The 25,944-nt window shown below is 36.4% G+C and overlaps 1 protein-coding gene across 1 annotated transcript in view; it reads right to left on the bottom strand.

The window, feature by feature from the left end:
- LOC130839514 (guanylate-binding protein 1-like) overlaps window positions 1-25,944 on the bottom strand; it is a 64,707-nt gene that overhangs the window by 17,511 nt on the left and 21,252 nt on the right. The gene's annotated exons all lie outside the window — the stretch shown is intronic.

Genomic DNA, 25,944 nt, shown 5'->3' with positions numbered 1-25,944 from the left:
AGATATAGTAAGGATCAAAGCAGGCTTGATTTCTTCAACTATTTTCTATTACCTCTGCCACTAAATTTTGGAGACTTACTAAATTTCTTGATCAAACATCTGCTGTGATTCTGAATCATGTAGTAACCTTCCTATTGGAGTTCATTCATCTTCCTTACCTCCTTAGATATGTATTTGAGAGTCCACACTACATAGGTCAGAGTTGCAGGGATAAAAAGAGAGTTTTTACAGAAAGGCTATGTTGCCCATGGCTGAAGGGGCCACAAAATTAATTTTGGGTCACTAATATTTTATAAATATGATATAACTTGATATAACTTTATCTCTGGAGGCACCCCTGATGAGTAGGAAGACTTCATGACCATCTACAAAATTAACTACATAATTAAATACCCAGGCTGTCAGTAGTCCATGCCCTACTCCAAGTCTATATTGATAAAGAGAAGAACATTTCTGCAACTAAAGCAAGCCCAGAAAATCTACTGACAGACATAGGAGACTCAAGGAAGTAGTATAATGGAAGTTAAGGGAGGAAGAGATTTCAAAAAAGTTTCAAAAACTTATGAGAGATTAATGTAGGTATGGACAGAGGAAATACTTTAGTAAATGTGGGAAATGTTTTGAGTTGTGTGAGTACAGTTTCCACTTTCCCTTTAAGGAAAAAGAGCATCTTGAACAGGGATTCAAGAAGGAGAGCATGAAACTTCTTAAAGAGATTAATGCTATCCAGATGAGATACAGAGAATTAACCCCAATATGTAACATTCTCTAATCATCCAAGGAACTTAATTTCCTAACCAGCTGCTTTCTGCTGGGAACAAGTTAAATGTTCACCTTCAAGATGTCAAACAATTGCCACTAAACTAAGCTAGAAATCATGAGGCTTGCATTTTCATTGATTCATAAAATTTGCAAAGATGAAATAAAGTGTGAAGGCAGTGTTTTACCTACAGAGTGATTCAATTTATTCAATTTTTTTTCTTAATTATAGTACTAATGATTAGTATGATCCCTAACTGGATCCTAAATTTTAAATCATGGATATTGACTCTAGAGAGACTTTAAATTGTATACTTAGGATGCCTTTTACAATGGGGAGATATTAGACTGTTTCTGTTCGAGGTAGCCTTTTCCCCCATGCATACACCACCCCCTCTAGATATCCTCAGCTCCATTCTCTTACTCGAGGGTTTACTTTGGTCCTGGGATGGAGTTGGAGTGTTGTGAACATAGAACAAATCTGATGGGAGTGAACAAAGCCATGGAGCACAGTTAAGCATCACTCCTGCCAAGTGGTGATTGGATCACATGATGGCTTCCAATAAGGGAGATCTGGGACAATTAACTTCAGAGTGCAGTGTACAGTTCTCCATTGGGTGGAGGCTGCATTGCTGTGGTAACTGATGGGACTCCTGGAAACTATTAGGGGAAGTGCTTATGCCTGTGCAGAATAGATTTATGAGTAGATGTTTAACCTTCTCTGTCTATAAAATCCCTCTAGATAGTTACTATCTCATTTCCACACCACCCAACATCTCTCTCCTCTCTTTTTTTTTAGCTCCCCAATCCACAGTTCCAAGAATACCTTCTGCAATCAGAAAAAGAGAACTTTAGCTCAAAATACTTTCCTTTCCATTCCTCTGAGAATCATAGCTATAATCCATCAAAACCTAAAACTTGATTCCATTTTTCTTTCTCACCCTCTGCTCTGACATTACACCCTGGGAGCCACTTAGGGTAAATGTCTAGCATGGAAGGACAAGAAACAGAGGAAAAATTTTAAAATTTCATTAATACAAAAATATTAACCTACCAAAATTGTTTCACCACATGTATCATTTGAGGATCTTTATTGCAACCAATGGAATCTTCTCAGTAACCTAAATAAAAAGCAGACTGATTTTTAAGTCTGGTAGGCAGCAGACAGATTCTCTAGGATGGCAAGAGAGCCAAACCCTATGGCTGTTTCACCAAGAACAATACCAAGCACACAGTGAAGGCATCTCAAGAGAAAATAGCACATCCATTACCACCTGGCATAATGGTCTCCAGATCACATGTCAGAAGCTGCACCAATGTCTGCTCTGAGTATATGGGTGCCTCTGCTTTCATATCTGCAGTAAACAAACCCTCCATGAAAAGCTGCATTTGGGGTTACTCTTGTCTCCATCTCAGTCTCACAAAGGTGTATCTGCTTAACAAAATATAAATCACATGCCCCTCCATTGGAAAGTCTGGGAATCAGAGTTGTCTGTCTTCCATTTTGGTAATTAGAGTCTCATAATGTGAGCAATTTCCATCCATGTTATAGTCAACCAATTCTTCTAGGTACATCTCTGGAGATATATCTTATGTTACAAATAATAACAATAATAATAAAAACTCAATAGTATTTTCATGTGCATCACATACAACATTCATTTTTTTTTTTTACCGTCTCAATATTCCTTTTAACTTTTCCTCTATTGTTTTGTAAGTCATACAGTTCAGTTCATTGATGTTTCTTAGGTTATGCTTATCTTTTAACAGTCATACTTAACAAAGCCTTAAAAGGACTATAGAACAAACATCTACCCCACCCCCACACATAGCATCTAGCATATTATTTTGTTTGTATTTAAGCTGTATCTTATTTTTACTCCTTAAATTAGATATTGTTCTTACATTTGATCAGTTAGTATTTTGTACCTAGCTCTGTGTAAGCAGAAAACAATTTTTTTCTTTCTCAAAAGTATCTACTTAAATTACTTTATTGGATCATTCTTTCTTGCCATTAGTTCATTAGTCACTCTCAGATTAATGAACAATCTTTTTTTCAAAGTAAAATTCAACTTTATATAAATTTTAAAAACTCCCTCTAAAATTTGATTCAAAGTTTCTCTTCTTTTTTTCACTTCCCATTCAGACCCCACTTACATACCCAGGCCTGATCAGTCTTGTAAGCACACAGCACAAAAGAAGTATGTTTCTTTCCTTCTCATTTCCCAACTCTACCTTCCCCTGGACACACCAGCTCATGTTTATAATACCTTCAATTTGTGACCTTGGAGTCCAGGGAATTAGGGAAAAGGAAACTGTCTTAGATGATGCACTAGTAATCTGGCTTTCTTGTCCTGTGTGTGTGACTTAGATCTTTTTCCTATAAAAATGATTTGAGTTATTTGCTAATCCCCTTGTTGGGCCCTCCCATTGGCAGTTTCCTCTTGTAGTCCACTTTTGATTCCTTTCTTCAAATCCCCTCTTCTAGGGATCTATTCATTCATACAGTCTTCTTTCTGTGGTGAAGTTGAACACCTGCCATATAGACATCCTGTGCAGGGTTTATTTCAAGATGATCCAAGTCCAGAGACACCACCCCACCAGTAGCCCACCCAGGATAAAAACTCATATGTACCTGCTTAATCGACCACTGGAAGGGCAGGCTGCTCCCAGCAGCCCTCTCCCTTCTCTCTGTTGCTGGAAACTACTCCAGTCAACCTTTAACTACAATAATATTTTAGGTATGAGCTGGGCACCAATGTTAGTGTTTCCTTACTCTGGGGAGTACATGGCAGCTTCCAACAGGATCTTTTGAAGTTCCTAACACTATTTAACTTGTGGAGGAAGTGAGAAAGCAACACTCTTCACTGTAAAAACTAAAAGAGTTCATCAGTACTAAACCTACCCTAAAATAAAGGTTGAAGGATCATTTTAGATCAGAAGTAAGGATCAACAGGAAATGAAAAATACCACTAGGAAAGGCAAGTATATAGAAAAGACTTAGGAATACCACTTAAATAATTCAATACAAAGATTAAAAATAAAAACATTATAAGAGCATCTATAGCTACTATAAATAAAGGATAAACATGAAGATATAAAATATGAAATAAAAAACACAAAATGTGGGGAAGGGGAGTAAAAAATTTAGATGATTTAGAATATGTGTAAACTTAAATAACTACCAATTTAAAACAAATAGATATAGTTATAGGTCAACATATATGAATCCCATGATAACTACAAATTAAAAATTACAATAGTTACACAAAAATGAAAGTGCAAGGAACAGAGCATACTAACAAACAAAAGCATCAACCCAAAAGACTAGAAACAAAAAGAAGAAATGAACAGAGAACTACAAAAACAACCAGAACTCAAGTAGCAAGATGGCAATAAATACATACCTACCAATAATAACTTTAAATATGAATAGACTAAATGCTCCAATCCAAAGGCATAGGGTGGCTGACTGGGTAAAAAAACAAGATTCTTCTATATGCTGCCTACAAGAGACACACTTCAGAGTTAAAGACACACAGACCAAAAGAGAGGGGATGGAAAAAGATATTTCATGAAACAGAAATGACAAAAATGTGAGCATAGCAATATTCATATCAAACAAAATAGACTTTAAATGAAAGTCTATAGTAAAATACAAAAAAGGGCATTATATAATGATAAGGGGATCAAAACAAGAAGAGAATATTATACTCATTAATATATATACACCCAATATAGGAGCACCTAAATATAGAAAGCAAATACTAAGGGATATAAAAGGAAAAACTGACAATAATACAATAATAGTAGGAGACTTTAACATCCCACTTACATCAGTGGATGTATCATCCAGACAGAAAGTCAATAGGGCAACAGTGGTCTTAAGTGACATCATAGACCAATTGGACTTAATAATTATTCACTGGACATTAAATCCAAAAATAGAATACATTCTTTTCAAATGCACCTGGAATTCTCCAGGATAGATCATGTCCTAGGCCACAAAGCAAGTCTCAAAGAATTTAAGAGGATAGAAATTGTATCAAGCATTTTTTCCAACTGCAGTGGTATGAAACTAGATATCAATTACAGAAAGAAAAATGGGAAAAGATTAAACAACATGCTACTTAAAAAATAATGACTCAATGAAGAAATCAAAGAGGAAATTAGAAAATATTTTGAAACGAATGAAAATGGAAACACAACTTTCCAAAATATACAGGATGCAACACAAGAAGTTCTAAGAGGGAATTTTATAGCAATTCAGGACTTCCTCAAGAAACAAGAAAAATTTCAAATAAACAACCTAACCTACCACCTAAAGGAATTAGAAAGAGAAGAACAAACAAAGCTCAAGGTCAGTAGAAGATGGGAAATATAAAAAGCAGAGAGGAAACAGAGAAAAAACACTAGAAAAGATGAATGAAACTAAGACTCTTTTTTTAAAAGATAATAAAAATTGATAAACCTTTAGCCAGGCTCATTAAGAAGAAAAGAGAGAGGACCAAAACAACCACAATAAGAAATGAAAGAGGAGAAATAACAACCAATAACACAGAAATAAAAAAAAAAAATCAAAGAGAATAGTACAAACAGTTGTATGTTATCAAATTGTATAACTTAGAAGAAATAGATAAATTTCTAGAAACATACAACTTGCCAAGACTGAATGAAGAAGAACAGGCAATTTGAACAAATCAATCACTACTAGTGAAATTGAATTTGTAATAATAAAAAAAATCCTCCCAGTAAACAACAGTCCAGGACCATAGAGTTTCACAAGAGAATTCTTCCAAAAATATAAAGAACAAATACCTATTCTTCTCAAACTATTGCAAAAAAAAAATGAGAGGAAAGAATACTCCCAAACATATTCTATGAGCCCACTATTACCTTGATGCCAAAACCAGACAAAGACACTACAAAAAAAAGGAGAAAATTACAGGTCAATATATTTGATCAATATACATGCAGACATCCTCAATAAAATACTAGCATAACAACTGAAACAATATATAAAAAGGATCATACACTACAATCAAGTTGGATTTATTCTGGGAACACAAATATGGTTCAAAATGCACAAATCAAGCATTGTGATATACCACATTAATAGCAACAACAACAAAAAATAGAAATCACATGATCATCTCAATAGATTCAGAAAAAACATTGACAAAATTCATAATCCATTCACGAGAAAAAACTCTCAAAGCAGGTATACAGGTAACATATCTCAACATAATAAAGGCCATATATGACAAACCCATGGCTAACATCATAGTGAATGGTGAAAAGATGATAGTCTTTCCTATCATCTTTCCTATTAAGGAGCAAGACAAAGATGCCTGCTCCTGCCAATTCTATTTCACATAGGATTGGAAGTCTTAGCCATAGCAATTAAAAAAGAAAAATAAATAAAAGGCATCCAAATTGGAAGGAAAGTGGTAAAACTGGCACTAATTGCAGATGACATAATACTTTATAAAGAAAATCCTAAAGTTTCCATCAAAAAAGTATTAGAACTAGTAAATAAATTCAGCAAAGTTGCATGATACAAGATTAATATACAGAAATCTGCTGCTTTTCTATACACAAATAATGAACTGTTAGAAAAAGAAGTAGAAAAAAAATCATTTAAAATTGCATCAAAAAAAAAAAAAAAATAACCCTAGGAATAAACTTAACCAAGAGGGTGAAAGACCTACTCTAAAAACTATAAAATATTGATAAGTAAATGGAAGATGATACAAAGAGATGGAAAGATATCCCATGCTCTTTGGTTGGTTGAAAAAATTAATATTTTTAAATGGCCATAATACACAAAGCAATCTATAGATTTAATGCACTCCCTTTAAAAATACCCATGGCATTTTTTCATAGAAATAGAACAAATAATTCTAAAATTCATATGGAACTAAAAAAGTCCCTGAATTGCAAAAACAATTTTAATAAAAGAAAAAAGCTGGAGGTATCACCCTCCAAGACACCAGACAATATACAAAGCTACAGTAATCACAACAGTATAGTACTGGCACAAAAACAGACACACAGATCAATGATCAGTTAATCTATAACAAAGGATGCAAGAATATACAATGAAGGATACAAGATCAACACACAGAAATCTCTTGCATTTCTATACATTAACAATGAAAGATCAGAAAGAGAAATTAAGGAAACAATCCCATTCACCATTGCAACAAAAAGAATAAAATACCTAGGAATAAACCTAACCAAGGAGGTAAAAGACCTGTACTCAGAAAACTATAAGACACTAATGAAAGAAATCAAAGATGACACAAACAGATGGAGAGACATACCATGTTCTTGGATTGGAAGAATCAACATTGTGAAAATGACTATACTACCCAAAGCAATTTACAGATTCAGTGCAATCCCCATCAAATTACCAATGGCATTTTTCACAGAACTAGAACAAGAAATTTTATTATTTGTATGGAAACGCAAAAGACCACAAATAGCCAAACCAATCTTGAGAAGGAAAGATGGAGTTGGTGGAATCAGGCTTCCTGACTTCAGGCTATACTACAAGGCTACAGTGATCAAGACAGTATGGTACTGGCACAAACACAGAAATATAGATCAATGGAACAGAATAGAAAGCCCAGAGATAAACTATGGTCAACTAATCTATGACAAAGGAGCCAAGGATATACAATGGAGAAAAGGCAGCCTCTTCAATAAGTGGTGCTGGGAAAACTGGACAGCTACATGTAAAAGAATGAGATTAGAACACTCCCGAACACCATACACAAAAATAAACTCCAAATGGATTAAAGACCTAAATGTAAGGCCAGACACTATAAAACTGCTAGAGGAAAACATAGGAAGAACACTCTTCGACGTAAATAACAGCAAGATCTTTCTTGATCCATGCCCTAGAGTAATGGAAATAAAAACAAAAATAAATAAGTGGGATCTAATGAAACTTCAAAGCTCCTGCACAGCAAAGGAAACTATAAGCAAGATGAAAAGACAACTCTCAGAATGGGAGAAAATATTGCAAACGAATCAACAGACAAAGGACTAATCTCCAAAACATATAGACAGTTCATCCATCCTCAATATCAAAAAAACAAGCAACCCAATCAAAAAATGGGCAGAAGACCTAAAAAGGCATTTCTCCAAAGACAACATATGGATGGCCAAGAAGCACATGAAAAGCTGCTCAACATCACTAATTATTAGAGAAATGCAAATCAAAACCACAATGAGGTATCACCTCACACCAGTCAGAATGGCCATCATCAAAACATCTACAAACAGTAAATGCTGGAGAGGGTGTGGAGAAAAGGGAACCCTTTTGCACTGTTGGTGGGAATGTAAATTGATACAGCCACTATGGAGAACAGTATGGAGGTTCCTTAAAAAACTAAAAATAGAGTTGCCATATGACCCAGCAATCCCACTACTAGGCATATACCCAGAGAACACCGTAATTCAGAAAGACACATGCACTCCAGTGTTCATTGCAGCACTATTTACAATAGCCAGGACATGGAAGAAACCTAAATGTCCATCAACAGATGAATGGATAAAAAAGATGTGGTACATATATACAATGGAATATTACTCAGCTGTAAAAAGCAAGGAAACTGGGACATTTCTAGAGACATGGATGGACTTGGAGACTGTCATACAAAGTGAAGTGAGTCAGAAAGAGAAAAACAAATACTGTATATTAATACATATATGCGGACTATAGAAAAATCTTACAAATCAACCAGTTTGCAAGGTAGAAATAGAGACACAGATGTAAAGAACAAACATATGGACACCAAGTGGGGAAAGTGGGGAGGGTTGGGGGGGAATGAATGGGGAGATTGGGATACCAAAGTGTATACTCTAAATATATGCAGTTTATTGTATGTTAACTGTATCTTAATAAAAGTTCTAAAAAAAAAGAATATACAATGGAGAAAAGTCAGTCTCTTCAATAAGTGGTGCTGGGAAAACTGGACAGCTACTTACAAAACAATAAGGCTAAATCACTACCTTACGACATACATAAAAATAAACTCAAAATGGATTAAAGACCTAAGACCTGAAACCGTAAAACAACTAGAAGAGAACATAGGCAGAACACTCTCTGACATAAACCGTAACAATACTTTTTTGGATCTGTCTCCTAAGCACAAGAGGTAAAAGGAAAAATGAATAAATGAGACCTAATTAAACAACAGCTTTTATACAGCAAAGGAAAACATCAACAAAACAAAAAGAAAACCTACAGGATGGAAAAAAATATTTTCAAATGATATGATCCTCAAAGGGTTAATATCCAAAATATATAAACAACTCTCACATCTCAACATAGAAGAAACAATAAAAAAAATAGTCAAAAGACTTGAATAGACATTTTTCTGAAGAAACACACAGATGGCTAACAGACACATTAAAAGGTACTCAACAATGCTAATTACTAGAGACATGAAAAACAAAACAATTAGGAGGTATCCCTTCACACCTGTCAGACTGGCTATTGTCAAAAAGTCTACAAATAACAAATATTGGTGAGGATGTAGAGAAAAAGTAACTCTTGTACACTATTGGTGTGAATGTAAATTGGTGCAACCACCCTGGAAAACAGTTTGGAGGTTCCTCAAAAAGTAAAAATAGAGCTACGATATGACCCCGCAGTTCCACTCCTGGGTATGTACTTGGAAAAGCAAAAACTCTAATATGAAAAGATACATGCATCTCAATTTTCTTAGCAGCACTAGTTACACTAGCCAAGATATGCAAGCAAACTAAGTGTCCATCAACAGATGAATGGATAAAGAAGGAATATATATAATGGAATATTACTCAGCCATAAGAAATAAGGAATTCTGCCATTTGCTCTGATGTGAATAGACCTAGAAAATATTATGCTTAGTGAAATGTCAGATAGAGAAAGACAAATACTCTATGATATCACTTACATGTGAAATCAAAAAATACAAATAAACTAATATAACAAAACAGAAACAAACTCACAGATGTGAAAAACTAGTGGTTACCAGTGGGGAGAGTGAAGGTCAGAGAGGCACATTAGGGGAATAAGATTAATAGATACAAACTAGTATGTATAAAATATGCAAGTGACAAAGATATATTGTATAGCACATGGAATTATAGCCATTATCTTATAATAACTTTTAATGGAGTATAATCTATAAAAACACTGAATCGCTATGCTATACACCTAAAACTAATATAATATTGTAAATCAATTATACTTCAATAAAAAATAAGATCTATGAGAAACAGATTAATTCTTAGGAGGCTCACAATAGATGGTACTGCAACTATTGTTTATACCCTATTGGGTCTGTCAAAACTCCATGACAAGAAGTAAAATTGCATTTAAAATGTTATTATATACATTTAGAACACCCTTATGTTCCACATTATCATTCTTCTAGGTGATTTGTTACATGCCAGACCTTCCTTCTGGTATCATTTTTCTTCATCTTAAAGTTTGGCTTTTAGAAATTTCTTTAGCGAGGATTTCTTAGTGGTAAACATCCTGCCTATATTTGCATGTTTGAAAATGTATTTTACCCTGGTCATCACATGATGGCTTAGGTTATCTAGGTATACAAGCCAAGTTGACAGTTTTTTGTTTTTTGTTTTTTTTCAGCACTTTGTTATTCCAAACAACTAGCTTGAAAACCAGTGGGGCTCATGTTCATGAGACTCACAAAAGTACAACAAACTGAGAAGCAGTTTTTAAATTGCTAGTACATGCAGACTCACCCACTGCAGGGCCCAGTTTAGAGGCACCTACTGAGAAGTGCCCAGACTTTCTGTGAAAGAGGCTTATTTGCTTATCTTAAGGCATTGGCTTAAGGGGGAGGCATCTAGTTTAATAGACATCTAGAGGCCTACTGAAATAATCTCCAAAAACATAAGCTGACAGTTACCATCTTTGGACTTTTTCTCTCCCTCACTCCAGTTTTCCTGTACCTCCCAGAAAGGAGCTTATATACTTGTCCAACACCTTGATTTTTGTGGCTACCCACCTTGAGACACCTTTAGATTGCCTGGTTCTTTTAGCCAGTGGGACTTAATCCATTCTACCAAACCACAGCACAATACACATTTTTCTCAGCACACACGAACCTTCCTCCAGGATAGTTTACATGTAATGTCACAAAGCAAGTCTTAGAAAGTTTAAGAAGATTGAAATCATATCAAGCATCTTTTCTAACCATGTTAGAATGAAACTGGAAATCAATAACAGAAGAGAAACTGGACAATTAAGAAATAAGTGGAAATTAAACAATAACCACTGAGTCAAAAAAGAAATCAGAAAGGAACTTATAAAATATACTAAAAAATGAAGAAAAAATATCAAAAATCACAGCCCCCAGCAAAAGTAGTATTAGTCAGTCATTTGTAGTGAGAATAAATGCCTACATTAAAAATGGAAAAAAGGACTTCAAATATACAAACTAAGTTTACACCTCAAGAAGCCAGGAATAAAGGACAAACTGAGCACAGTCAGCAAAAGGAAGGAAATAACAAAGAGAAGAAATTAACAAAGTTAAAAATAGAAAAATGATAGAAAAGTCAATGAAATTAAGGATAAGTTTTTTGAAAGGATAGACAAATCATTAGCTAAACTAAGAAAAAGGAGAGAGGACATTAAAAATAATGAAAGAGGAGACAACTGATGCCACTGAAATAAAAAGGATAAGAATATGAATATTATGAATGTTATACAACAAACTGGATGAACTAGAGGGCATGCATAAATTTCAAGAAACCTACAACTTACCAAGACTGAATCATAAAGAAACAGAATGTCTAAACCTATGGAATGGGAGGAAATACTTGCAAATGATGAGATTGACAAGGAATTAATTTCCAAAATGTACAAACAGCTTATACAGCTCAATACCAAAGAAAAACCAAACAAGCCAAAAATGGGCAGAAGATCTGGATAGACATTTCTCCAAAGAAGACTCACAGATGGTCGATAGACACATGAAAAAATGCTCAACATCACTAATTATTAGAGAAATGCAAATCAAAACTACAATGAGTTGTCACCTCACACCAGTCAGAATGACCATCATGAAAAAGTCTACAAATAATAAATCATGGAGAAAGTGTGGGGCAAAAGGAACCCTTATACACTGTTGGGAATGTGAATTGGTTCAACCACTATGGAGAACAATATGGAAGTTCCTTAAAAAACCAAAATAGAATTACCATACAATCCAGGGATTTCACACCTGGGCATATATCCAGAGAAAACTATAATTAGAAAAGATACATGCACCCCAATATTCATTGCAGCACTATTTACAAAGCAAAGACATGGAAGCAACTTAAATGTCCATTAACAGGTGAGTGGATAAAGAAGATGTGGTACATATATACAATGGAATATTACTCAGCCATAAAAAGGAATGAATTTGGGACATTTGTAGAGATGTCCCTAGAAATGGATGTATAGATGGATGGACCTAGAAACTGTCATACAGAGTGAATTAAGTCAGAAAGAGAAAAACAAATATTGCATATTAACGCATATATGTGGAATATAGAAAAATGGTACAGATCAACTGGCAAAAGTGTGCAGACATGCACACCCTCAGACTACAAAAAACAAATCACTGCACACTGCCTTTCCTTCATGCAAATCACAAGAGGGTATCCATTTTTGCTCACGCCACAGTTACAAAGGAACTGATGTAATACGTTCACAGCAGTAACTGGGGAGACAGTAGCCTGGAATGGAAAGCACTGATAAGACAGTGCAGCCAACAGAAGTTTTAATATAACTGGAGTGCAGATAATTTTTGACTCACGCTCATATATCTGAAACACTTTGCTGTACCTGAAACTAACATATTGTAAACTAACTATACTTCAATTTAAAAAACAAGAAAAAGGAGAAATAGAATGTCTGAATAGATCTAAAACCAGAATGAAGATTAAATCAGTAACCAAAATTCTCCCAGGACCAGGTGGTTTTATTGGTGGATGTTAACAAATATTTAAAGAAAGTTAAAACCAATCCTTCTAAAACCCTTCCAAAATTTAAAGGGGAGGAAACACTTTCATACTTATGAGGCCAGGATACCCCTGATTTCAAAGATAGAGACCCACAAGTTAAGAAAATTACAAGCCAAAATCTCTAATGAATATAGATGCAAAATTGCCCCCCAAAATTACTAGCTTCAGGTTCAACTGCATACATCTTGAGCATACACCATGAAGAAATGGGTTTTATTGCTGGGACAACAACAACATAAGAAAAATCAGTTAATATGATACACCACATTTACAGAATAAAGGATAAAAGACATATGATCTCTTCTATAGATGCACATAAAACATTTGATAAACTTCATCATTTCATAATAAAAATTCTCAACAAATTAGGAAGAGAGGGAAATAACCCTAACCTAATGGTTAAGTATGTAAAGCTCACAACTAACATCATGCTCAATGGTGAAAATCTGAAAGCATTTCTTCTAAGGTTGGGAAAAAGGCAAGGATACCCACACTTACCATATCTATTCAGCATAGTACCAGAAGTCCTAGCAAGAGCAATTAGGCAAGAAAAAGAAATAAAAGCCATGGAAAAAGGGAAGGAGAAACAAAATTGTCTCTGTCGACAGATGAAATAATCTTATATACAGAAATCCCTATACACTCAAAAAAACCTGATAGAATAAATAAAAGAATTCAGTAAAGTGGCAGAGTATGAAATCAACTGTGGGAAGACATTCGGGAACCTTTCTGAAACCTTTTTCGAGGTTCTTTATTATTTAGTGCAGGCACAGAAAAAGCAAATTTTTCTTTATCTTTGGGATGTAATGGAATGGTGAAAAAAGCAGTCTTTCAGATCAATAACTATTAAAGGCCAATTAGCAGGGATCATATTAGGTGATGGGAGGCCTGGTTGTAAGGCCCCCATGGGTTGTATAACTGCATTGACTGCCCTGAGATCTGTTAATAAACGCCATTTACCAGTTTTTTTCTTTATTGGAAATACTGGAGAGTTCCATGGGCTAAAAGATTCTTCAATATGCCCTTTTTCTAACTGTTCAGTCACTAATTCTGTTAGAGCTTCTAATTTTTCTATGGTTAAAGGCCACTGCTCAACCCATACAGGTGTATCAGTTTTCCAGGTCAATGGGATTGGTGCTGGGGGAAGCAGTAAGCTTTTATGAACAGTGGCCACTAGTGAAAAGACTGATATCCAAGACCTTCTCTATTTGCATTACCTTCAGCTGGAATGAGAAATAGTTTCCCTTGATGATATTTACCAAAACCTAACCCTGGCTGATATCCTTGATTTATCAGCATTTCTTGACTTTGCATACTATAAGTATCTAACCTTGGGATGTGGATTTCAGCCTTCCATTGTTGCAATAAATCCCTTCCCCATAAATTAATGGGAAGGTCTGCTATATAGGGTTGTAAGTGGGCTGGCTGCCCATCTGGGCCAATACAAGGCAATATTTTAGCACTTTGCTGCAAGCCATGAGCTCTACCTAAACCTACCACTGTAATGTCTGCAGGACAAGTAGGCCAGCGAGAAGGCCAATGATTACTGCTTATAATTGAAACATCAGCACCTGTGTCTATTAATCCTCTAAAAGCTTTTCCATTTATAGTTACTGAGCACGTCGGGCGTGTTTCTAAAATTTTTTCAGAGAGGAAAACTCCGGCTTCTCCTGTGCTTCCAAAGCCTTTCGTTCCCCTCACTTTTGTACTATTGCCAATCTTATAATATGGCAGAACAAGCAACTGTGCTATTCTATCACCTGGATGGGCTTTCCATGGAACCGAAGTTGATATCATCACTTTAATTTCTCCAGTATAATCATTATCAATCACTTCAGTATAAATTCTAATTCCTTTTTGTTTTTCAGTTTCATTTGGCACCGCACATGCCCATCGGTCCTCTGACGGACCGGCTTCTTCATCAAAGCTATCATTTGAGCCCTCAGGAGCCCATAGAGGCTCTAATAGAGGCTCTAATACTAACTTAATCAGAGACCACATTGACCAAACAGAACCTGATACTGGAGTCCCTTTAGAATGCAATTTTTTAAGTTTGCTCCCAACCTTATCCCTAAGTACATACACCCAGTGTTAGCCTAAAGAAGGAAACTATATACAATATTCTCAACTATTTACAGAATTTTTAACAATCGACCTTCATTTGCTTTTTACAAGACCTTCACTTGCTTTTTACTCCACCTGCCCTTAGGAGCGCCGTAACAGGCATACATCTGGTCGATATTAATCTGAACTTTCTTTATTTCCCATATTTTACCCCGAACACAAACTACCCAAGAGATTTACTTACTGGCAGGATTTTTTCAGAGGCCTCTTACTCTCCTCTTGGGGGCTTCACGGCACTTCCCAATTCTTTACTTTTATCAATTTCACTTTCCGTGAACCTTCGTCACTCAAGCCTTTTGTGCCCCACGTTGGGCGCCACTTGCCGAGACCAGCTCGGCGACTCAAGGTGAGTGACGGGTGCTGCAAGCTTGAAGAAGACACAGACACAGACTGAAGAGAAAGATGGGACCGGGGGACTCAAGACCTCTCGGATCAAGAGCCCTGCTGACTCATCCCAGGTTGCTTTTATTGAGTTCGTGGGCTAACATTCTCAGGTTACACTCATAAACAATCAAAGGCCTCACATGACTGAGGCAATTATCTTTGTTTGCTTCCTGGGTCCGAGTTGAGCAGGTGTGGATTTGAGCTGGGGGTGGAGAGCAAAACAGCCCTGGGGGCAGGAGACCTCTCTCAGATATTGGGGGTCTGTGCCCCACCCCTGTTGGCCCCTCTGCGACTGTGCCTGTCTTAGGTTGTTCCTCCCTTGAGGAATCTCACCCGTCTCTGGCTAACCAGTCATCCTCCAGGGCCAAACAGGGCAATATAAGGAAGGCTCTACGCACCACCCCTGTTGGCCCCTCTACGGCTGTGCCTGTCTTAGGTTGTTCCTCCTCTGAGGAATCTTACCCGTCTTTGGCTAACCAGCCATCCTTCAGGACCAAACAGGGTGATATTAGTCTCCACGCCCCGCACCCTCAGCTCCTCCACTGCTCAAGCAGGACATTCTGAATCCCATTGCTCGGCCCACATACTTTAACATTTTCAAGGTTTCAGAAAGGTTCCCGAATGTCTTCCCACAATCAACATTGAAAAAATCAGTTACATTTCCTTGCACTAACAATGAATTGCCTGAAAAGGAGGTTAAAAAAACAGTGCCTTCTATAATAGCACTGAGAAGGATAAAATACTTAGGAATGAACTCAACTAAGGAGATGAAAAACTTGTATACTAGAAACTACAAAACATTGATTAACAAAAGTTAAAAAGACACAAACAAATGCAAAGACAACCTATGCTCATGGGTTGGAAAAATTAACATTGTTAATATATTCATACAAAACAAAGTGATCTATGGATTCAATGCAATTTTTAGCAAAATTCAAATGGTATTTTTTGAATGCCAGAAATAGAAAAAACAACTCTAAAATTTGTATAGAAGCACATAGACTGCAAATAGTCAAAGTAATCCTGAGAAAGAATGAAGCTGGGTGCATCACAGTTCCTGATTTCAGAATTTATTACAAAGCTTGAAATATTCAATACAGTATGGTAACTGAGTAGGTGGTTTTTGGCGCTGGGGTTCCTGGATGTAGTGTTGGCCTGCTTGTGGGCAAGGCTGGTTCTTGACACAGCTAACTTTGGGGACTTGGGTATCCCAAATCTGATATTGGCCCACTAGTGAGTTAGGCTGGATCCTGAGGCAGATGGCTATGGGGTCCAAGGTGTCTTGGAGCTGGTGTTGGCTTGCTGGTGGGCAGGACCCAGGGTTTCCCAGGGCAAGTGCTGACTTACTGTTGGGTGGAGCCAGATTCCCCAGTCTTTGGATGCAGGGCCCTGTGGATCTCAGAGCTGGTATTGACCTGCTGGTGAGCAAGTCCATTTCCTAACACAGCTGGCTTTGTGGGGTGGCATGTCCTGAAGCTGGTGTTGGTCCACTGGTAGGTGGGGCCTATTCCAGAAGAATTTGGCTAATGGGCTTGAAGGTCCTGGGGCAGTACCCAGTCTCTGGTGATATGAGCTGGGCCTTGGGTCTCTGGTTGAAGGGGCCAGGGGTTCCATAGTTGATGTTTCAGCCTATTTATGTGCAGGGCTGGGGCCCAGGGGGTCCTTGAGCTGGTGCCTACCCACTGGTGGGTGAGGCTGATCCTAGGGCTAGTTCTGGCCCAGTGGTAAGTGGAACTGGGTCCCAGGGTCTCTGGCTGTAGGGATCTAGGGGGGTTGCAGGGCTAGTGCCAGTAGATATGTGTGTGTGTCTGACTCCTGGGCCCTCTGATAGACTGGCCTGTGTCCTGGGGTGGCTGTGGGCTCATAGAGTCTTAGGGCAGCAGGCCAAGTACTAGTACTATAGTGCTTATAGGCTAATTAGTGGGGCCACATACAGGCAATAATAAGCAAGAGTGAGGATTCCAAAATGGTGCTTGCCAGCACCAGTGTCCATGTGGTAAAATGAGCTCCCCCAAATGGCTGCTGTCATTGTCTATGTCCCTGGGTGAGCCCCAGGTGCCTTCTGCTTCTTCAGGATGCTCTCCAAGATCAACAGATAGGTCTGACCCAGGCTCCTTTCAAATTATTTCTTCCATGAGTTGGGAAGTGTGTGAGATTTTGAGTGTGACTTTTAGGAGTTGAGTCTCTATTTCCCACAGCCCTCTGAGTCTTTCCAAAGTAAGCCCTGCTGTCCTTCAAAGTCACATGTTCTTGGGGCTTTTTCCTGGTGCAGGACCTCTACGCTGGGGATCCTGATGTGAGGCTCAGACCATTTTCTCCTTGATGAGAATATCTGCAATTGTAATTATCCCTCCATTTTTGGGTTGCCCACCTTGGGGTAATGGATGTGTCCACAGGTAATGTGAGCTCAGAGTCTTCCTACTCCATCATCTTGAAAGATCTCCCCAAGAATAATCCACTTTAAGAAATTCAGTAAACTACAAGAAAATACAAACAACTAAATGAAGTTAGGAAAACAATGCATAAACAAAAATGAGAAGTACAACAAAGAGATAAAAATACAAAAATACTAGAGTTGAATTATACAGTGGCTGAACTGAAGAAATAAAGAAAGAGCTTCAAGACCGCACTCAACCAAGCAGAAGAAAGAATTAGTGGACTAGAATACAGGTTATCTGAAATCATCCAGAGGAGCAAAAGGGAAAAAAATGATAAAAGTGCCTAAATGAAGTATGGTATATCATTAAGAGAAAAAAAAAAATCATGCATTTTTCAAGTCCCAGAAGAGGTAAAGGAGAAGGGGACAGAAAGCTTATTTAAAAAAATAATGGCAGAGAACTTTTTAAATTTGAGGAGAGGTTTAGCCATTTAAGTCATGAAGCTAATACATTACCCTGAAATTTCAACTTAAAATGGTCTTCACAAGACACATTATAATAAAATTGTATAAAATTGAAGCCAAAGAGAATTTTAAATGTATCAATTGGAAAAAAAAATCTCACATATTAGGGAACCCCCTTTGGGCTAATGAAGCTACCAAGAGATTTATCAGCAAAATTTTGCAGGCCAGGAGAGAGTGGAATGATATATCTGAAGTGCTGAAAGAAAAAAGAAAAACCTTTGCAAATCAAGAATAATTTATCCAGCAAAGTTATCCTTCAGGAATGAAGAGGAGATAGACACTCTCAAATGAACAAAAGCTGAATGAGTTTATCACCATTAAACTTGCCTTAAAAGAAATGCTTGAAAAAGGAGATCTTCAAGTTGCAGCGAAAAGTTGCTATTATGTAACATGAAAACATATGAAAATATAAAACACACTGTTAAGGGGTAGTGTACAGTCAAATTCAGAATATTCTAATACTGTAATATGGTGGTGCATTAATCACATAACTCTAGCACAAAGGACTAAAGAACAAAAGATTAAAAATTTATACCTATAATTTTAATGGATACACAAGATAAAAAAGTAAATTGTGACATCAAAAACATTAAATGTGAGGAGGGGAGTAAAAGGGTAGATATTTTGTATGTGATCTAAGTTACATCAATATTCATTAAAAAATAGTGTTATATCTATAAGATGTTTTATGCAAGCCTCATGGTAACCACAAAGAAAAACCTATAGCATATACACAAAATATGCAGAGAAGGAAATCAAAGTATACCACTATGGAAAATCATTGATCCATAAGAAAAGACAGCAAAAGAAGATACAAGAAAAAAGTGAAGTACAAAACAGCCAGAAAACAATGAATTCTATGACATGAGTAAGTCCTTACCTATCAATAATTAGTTCAAATGTAAAGGAATTAAATTCTCCAATCAAAAGGCATTCTGTGACCAAGTAGGTTACCAAGCAAGGCCCAATTATATGCTGCCTACAAGAGACTCAGTTCAGGTTTAAGAACACACATACACTCAAAATGAAAAGATGGAAAAAAATACTCCACATATATGAAAAACAAAAGAGAATAGGAGTAAATATATAAGAGAGAATAGATTTTATGTTAAAGGACATTTTATAACAAAGGACAAAGGTGAACATTATTTAAAAAGACCTTAATTCTTTGAGAGGATAAAAGAATTTTAAATATGTATCCACCAAATATTGGAACATTGAAATATATTAAGCATATACTAACTTATATGATGAGAGAAATGAGAAAAATACAACAACAGTAGGGCACGTCAATACCCCATTTTCAACAATGAATAGGGGCTTCCCTGGTGGCACAGTGGCTAAGAATCCACCTGCCAATGAAGGGGACAAGGGTTTCAGCCCTGGTCTGGGAAGATCCCACATGCAGCAGAGCAACTAATCCCATGTGCCAAAACTACTGAGCTTGTGCTCTAGAGCCTGTGAGCCACAACTACTGAGCCCATGTGCCACAAATTCTGAAGCCCACACACCTAGAGCCCATGCTCCGCAACAAGAGAAGCCACTGCAATAAGAAGCCCATGCACCACAATGAAGAGTAGCTCCCACTCTCCGCAACTACAGAAAGCCAGCACACAGCAACAAAACACAGCCAATAAATAAAAAATAAATAAAGTTATATTTATAAAAAAACAATGGATAGAAAATCTGGGCAGAGTAAATCAATAAGCCAACATTTGTACTTGAGCTATACTTTAGACCAAATGGAACAGATATTCAGAACATTTCACCCAACAGCAGCACAATACATATTCTTCTCAAACACACAGGGAACATAATCCAGAATAAATTATATGTTAGGTCACAAAACAAGAATTAGCAAGTGTAAGAAAACCGAAATCATACTAAATACCTTTTCTGACCACAATGGTGTGAAACTAAAAATCCATAACAAGAGAAAAACTGGAAAATTCCCAAATGTATGAACATTAAACAACACATTCCTGAACTGCCATTGGGTCAAAGAAGAAATCAAAGATACATTTTATTTAATTACTTATTTATTTATTTATTTTTAAAATTTTAATGGGGTATAGTTGATTTACAATGCTGTGTTAGTTTCAGCTGTACAGCAAAGTGAATCAGTCATACATATACATATATCCACTCTTTTTTAGATTCTTTTCCCGTGTTGTCCATTATAGAGTATTGAGTATATTTCCTGTGCTATACAGTAGGTCTTTGCTAGTTATCTATTTTACATATAGTAGTGTGTACCTGTAAATTCCAATCTTCCAATTTATCCCTCCCTCCCTTACTCCCTGGTAACCATAAGTTTATTTCCTTTTTTTTAATAAATTTATTTATTTATTTACTTACTTATTGGCTGCATTGGGTCTTCGTTGCTGTACATGGGCTTTCTGTACTTGCGGCAAATGGGGGTCACTCTTCATTGTGGTGCTCGGGCTTCTCTTGTTGTGGAGCATGGGCTCTAGGTGCACAGGCTTCAATAGTTGCAGGTTCAATAGATGTGGCACACAGACTTAGTTGCTCCACAGCATGTGGGATCTTCCTGGACCAGGGATCGAACCTATGTCCCTTGCATTGGCAGGTGGATTCTTAACCACTGCACTGCCTAGGAAGTCCCATAAGTTTATTTTCTATATCTGTAACTGTATTTCTGTTTTGTAGATAAATTCATTTGTAGCCTTTTTTTTAGATTCCACATATAAGTGATATCATATGATATCTGTCTTTCTGTGTCTGACTTACTACACTCGATATGACAATCTCTACGTCCATCCATGTTGCTGCAAATGGAATTATTTTGTTCTTTTTTTTTTGTGGCTGAGTAATATTCCATTGTATATATGTACCACATCTTCTTTATCCATTCCTCTGTTGATGGACATTTAGGTTGCTTCCATGTCCTGGCTATTGTAAATAATGCTGCAATGAACATTGGGGTGCATGTGTCTTTTTGAATTATGGGTTTTTTCCAGAGTGGGATCATATGGTAGCTCTATTTTTAGTTTTTAAAGGAACCTTTATACTATTCTCCATAATGGCTGTACCAGTTTACATGCCCAACAACAGTGTAATTTTCTCCACACCCTCTCCTTCATTTATTGTTTGTACATTTTTTGATGATGGCCATTCTGACTGGTATGAGGTGATACCTCATTGTAATTTTGATTTGCATTTCTCTAATGATTAGTGATGTTGAACATCTTTTCATGTGCTTTTTGGCCACCTGTATGTCTTCATTAGAGAAATATCTATTTAGAACTTCTGCCCATTTTTTGATTGGGTTGTTTGTTTTTTTGATATTGAGCTGCATGAGCTGTTTGTATAATTTGGAGATTAATCCCTTGTCAGCTGTGTCATTCGCAAATATTTTCACCCATTCTGAGGGTTGTCTTTTCGTTTTGTTCATGGTTTTCTTTGCTGTGCAAAAGCTAAGTCCCTTTTATTTATTTTTATTTTTATTTTTGTTGTTCTGAGAGGTGGATTAAAAAAAAAGACCTTGCTGTAATTTATGTCAGAAAGTGTTCTGCTTATGTTTTCCTCTAAGATTTTTATAGTATCCAGCCTTATATTTAGGTCTTTAATCCATTTTGAGTTTATTTTTGTGTATGGTGTGAAGGAGCATTCTAATTTCATTCTTTTACATGTAGCTGTCCAGTTTTCCCAGCAACACTTATTGAAGAGACTATTTTTTCTCCATGGTATACTCTTGCCTCCTTTGTCATAGATTAGGTGACCATAGATTAGGCATCATAGATTAGGTGTGGGTTCATCTCTGGGCTTTCTGTCCCCTTCCATTGATCTATATTTCTGTTTTTGTGCCAGTACCATACTGTTTTGATGAATGTAGCTTTAGAGTATAGTCTGAAGTCAGGGATCCTGGTTCCTCCAGCTCTGTTTTTCTTTCTCAAGATTGCTTTGGCTATTTGTGGTCTTTTGTGTTTCCATACAAATTATAAACTTTTTGTTCTAATTCTGTGAAAAATGCCACTGGTAATTTGATAGGGATTGCATTGAATTTGTTGATTGCTTTGGTTAGTATAGTTATTTTGGAAGAATATTGATTCTTCCAATCCAAGAACATGGTATGTCCCTCCATCTGTTTGTGTCATCTTTGATTTCTTTCATCAGTGTCTCATAGTTTTCTGCATACAGGTCTTTTGCTTCCTTAGGCAGGTTTATTCCTAGGTATTTTATTCTTTTTGTTGTAATGATAAATGGGAGTGTTTCCTTAATTTCTCTTTTTGCTCTTTTGTTGTTAGTGTATAGGAATGCAAGAGATTTCTGTGCATTAATTTTGTATCCTGTTACTTTACTAAATTCATTGATTAGTGCTAGCAGTTTTCTGGTAGCATCTTTAGGGTTTTCTATGTATAATATCATGTCATCTGCAAAGGGTGACAATTTTACTTCTTTTCCAATTTGGATTCCTTTTATTTCATTTTCTTCTCTGATTGCCATGGCTAAAACTTCCGAAACTATGTTGAACGATAGTGGCAAGAGTGGGCACCCTTGTCTTGTTCCTGTTCTTAGAAGGAATGCTTTAAACTTTTTACCATTTAGAATGATGTTGGCTTTTGGTTTCTCATATATGGCTTTTATTATGTTGAGGTAATTTCCTTTTATGTCCATTTTCTGGAGAGTTTTTATCATAAATGGATGTTGAACTTTGTCAAAAGTTTTTCTGCATCTATTGAGATGATCACATAGTTTTATTCTTCATTTTGTTAATATGGTGTATCACATTGATTGATTTGCATATATTGAAGAATCCTTGCATTCCAGGGATAAACCCCACTTGATCAAGGTGTATGGTCTTTTTAATGCACTGTTGGATTCTGTTTGCTAGTATTTTGTTGAGGATTTTTGCATCTATATTCATCAGTGATATTGGCCTGCAATTTTCTGTTTGTGTGTGTGTGTGTGTGTGTGACATCTTGTTTAGTTTTGTTATCAGGGTGATGGTGGCCTCGTAGAATAAGTTTAGGAGTGTTCCTCTTTCTGCTATATTTTGGAAGAGTTTGAGAAGGATAGGTATTAGCTCTTCTCAAAATGTGTGATAGAATTCACCTGTGAATCCTTCTGGCCCTGGGCTTTTGTTTGTTGAGAGATTTTTAATCACAGTCTCAATTTCAGTGCTCGTGATAGATTTGTTCATATTTTCTGTTTCTTCCTGGTTCAGTCTTAGAAGACTGTACTTTTCTAAGAATTTATCCATTTCTTCCAGGTTATCCAATTTATTGGCATATAGTTGCTTGTAGTAGTCTCTCATGATCTTCTGTATTTCTGTGGTGTCGATTGTTACCTCTCCTTTATCCTTTCTAATTCTGTTGATTTGCACCTTCTCCCTTTTTTTCCTGATGAGTCTGGCTAATGGTTTATCAATTTTGTTTATCTTCTCTAAGATAAGCTTTTAGTTTTATTGTTCTTTGCTATTTTTCCTTCATTTCTTTTTCATTTATTTCTGATTTGATCTTTATGATAGCTTTCCTTCTGCTCACTGTGGAGTTCTTTTGTTCTTCTTTCTCTAATTGTTTTAGGTGTAAGTTTAGGTTGTTTATTTGATATTTTTCTTGTTTCTTGAGGTAGGACCGTATTGCTATAAACTTCCCTCTTAGAATTGCTTTTGCTGCGTCCCATAGGTTTTGGGTCATCATGTTTTCATTGTCATTTGTTTCTAGGTGTTTTTTGATTTCCTCTTTGATTTCTTCACCACTCACTGGCTCTTAATCCTTGCTCTGCATCTGCATACATATGTTTTCAATAAGGCCTAATATCTCAGTGTGACTCTTACTCTGTTGATTGTTTACTCAATCATGTTTTCAGATTTTTACCTCTCTGTGTTTTTTTAACTTATTCTATATCACTTCCATATATATTAGCTTGCATATTGCTTTAAATTCATTTAGGTAATGAAGCTACCATCATGAAACATTCCCTGATGAAACATGGCTTATTTTTTCTCTGAATTCTACTCTTTATAGAGTATTTATTTACACAACTGCAGGCATGGCTTCTTTAACAAGGGCTGGATGATTTGATAATTCTGATAATGTTGTAGAGTTAAAAGCAGTGGGAGACTTCTGTTAGTAGTCTTTTTTTTTAGATATTTATTTTATTTATTTATTTGTTTGTTTATTTTGGCTGTGTGTGCTGGGTCTTAGTTGTGGCATGCAGGATCTTTGTTGTGTCATGCAGGATCTTCGTTGTGTCATGTGAAATCTTTTAGTTGCAGCCTGGGGGCTTCTTAGTTGTGGTATGCATGCAGGCTCTGGTTCCCCAATCAGAGATCAAACCCAGGTCCCCTGTATTGGGAGCCCAGAGTCTTATCCACTGGACCACCAGAGAAATCCCAGTAGTCTTTTCTTCGTGTTTTTAATTTCAGTGTCTCAATCTTGATAACCTGAGGTGATCATAATCCAACATTTGTTAGCTCTTTGAGATACAAATAAACACAGAGTATAGCACCCTAGTTTTCAGTCTTATCCTATAATAAAGAATGATTTGCTTCCACTGTCGAGTTGATTATTTTTGACCTGCTCACACTGAAGGTTTATTTCTAAAAGGATGCCAATCCTGTCCCCTATTTAGTTTCCCAACTCTTCAGAGGAAAATGGTAAAAAAAAAAAAAAAAGGCTATTTTTTCCCTATAATCAGGACCCATTTCCTCTTACAACAAGCCTACAAGATTTGTTCAACAAGGTGATAGTCTGTTCAACTTTATAGCATGAAGCATACCATGATAAAATGGGAATCAATCAATGGCTGACTCAGAAAATGTGGGCTGGATGACTTGATGATGAAAGTCCATGTGAAGAGAGAGGTTCCAGTCTTCCTGTCCTCCCACTAAGGCCATAGACATGTGGATGAGGCAATGCAGGGTCCTACACCTACTGATTCACCAGTAGAATGCAGCCACGTGAGTTAGGCCAGGTGTCCAGGAAAAGAACAACCCACTCAACTCACGACATTGTGAGAAATAAAATATTTGTTGCTTTAATCAAGTAGGTTTTGGGTGTTTGTTATGCAGCAACAGACAGTAGAGTCCACCAGCTGGGAAAACTGTTTATATTAATACTAAAGTTTAACAGAAATACCCAAGGACTTGGCCACTTCACTCAAATATATTGCTATCAGAAATGTATGCACATGTACACCAAAGAGATACATACAATAATCATATCAGCAATATTTGCAATACTTCAACAGTGAAGATAACAAAACTGTCCATCACCAGCGAATGCATAAGTACATTGTAGTATACTTGCATAGTATAGCATAACTCCTTATAACTGTTATAAAAAGACATATCATGAAAATACAAAATTACTGTTGTATACAATAACGTGAATGAATCTCCCATTGGTAATGGTGAGTGAAAGGAGCTGGACACAGTAGAATACATATTGTTTGATTCCATTTATGTAAAGTTCATATGCAAGCAAATCTGATCTCTGATGTTAAAAGTCAGGTAGTAGCTATCTATGAGCTGGAGGGAGCAGTTAATGTTTAAAAGGGTTACAAGAAAACTTCTGAATTAGGGAGTGTGCTTATTTTGACCTGGGTAATAATTACTGGAATGTGTTCATTTTGTGGTATTTCACCTATTGTACACTTTTGAACTGAGCATTTTTGTATGACTTTGTCTTGTTAATTAATAAATTTAAAGATCTTTTGGGAGAAGTCCTTACACTAATAGAAAGCTCAGCTGAGGCCTTCAATTATCAATG

Source organism: Hippopotamus amphibius, chromosome 1, assembly GCF_030028045.1.
Source record: "Hippopotamus amphibius kiboko isolate mHipAmp2 chromosome 1, mHipAmp2.hap2, whole genome shotgun sequence".
Lineage (NCBI taxonomy): Eukaryota > Metazoa > Chordata > Mammalia > Artiodactyla > Hippopotamidae > Hippopotamus > Hippopotamus amphibius.
Note: the sequence above shows the minus strand (reverse complement) of the source record. Positions and strands in the feature narration are given on the sequence as shown.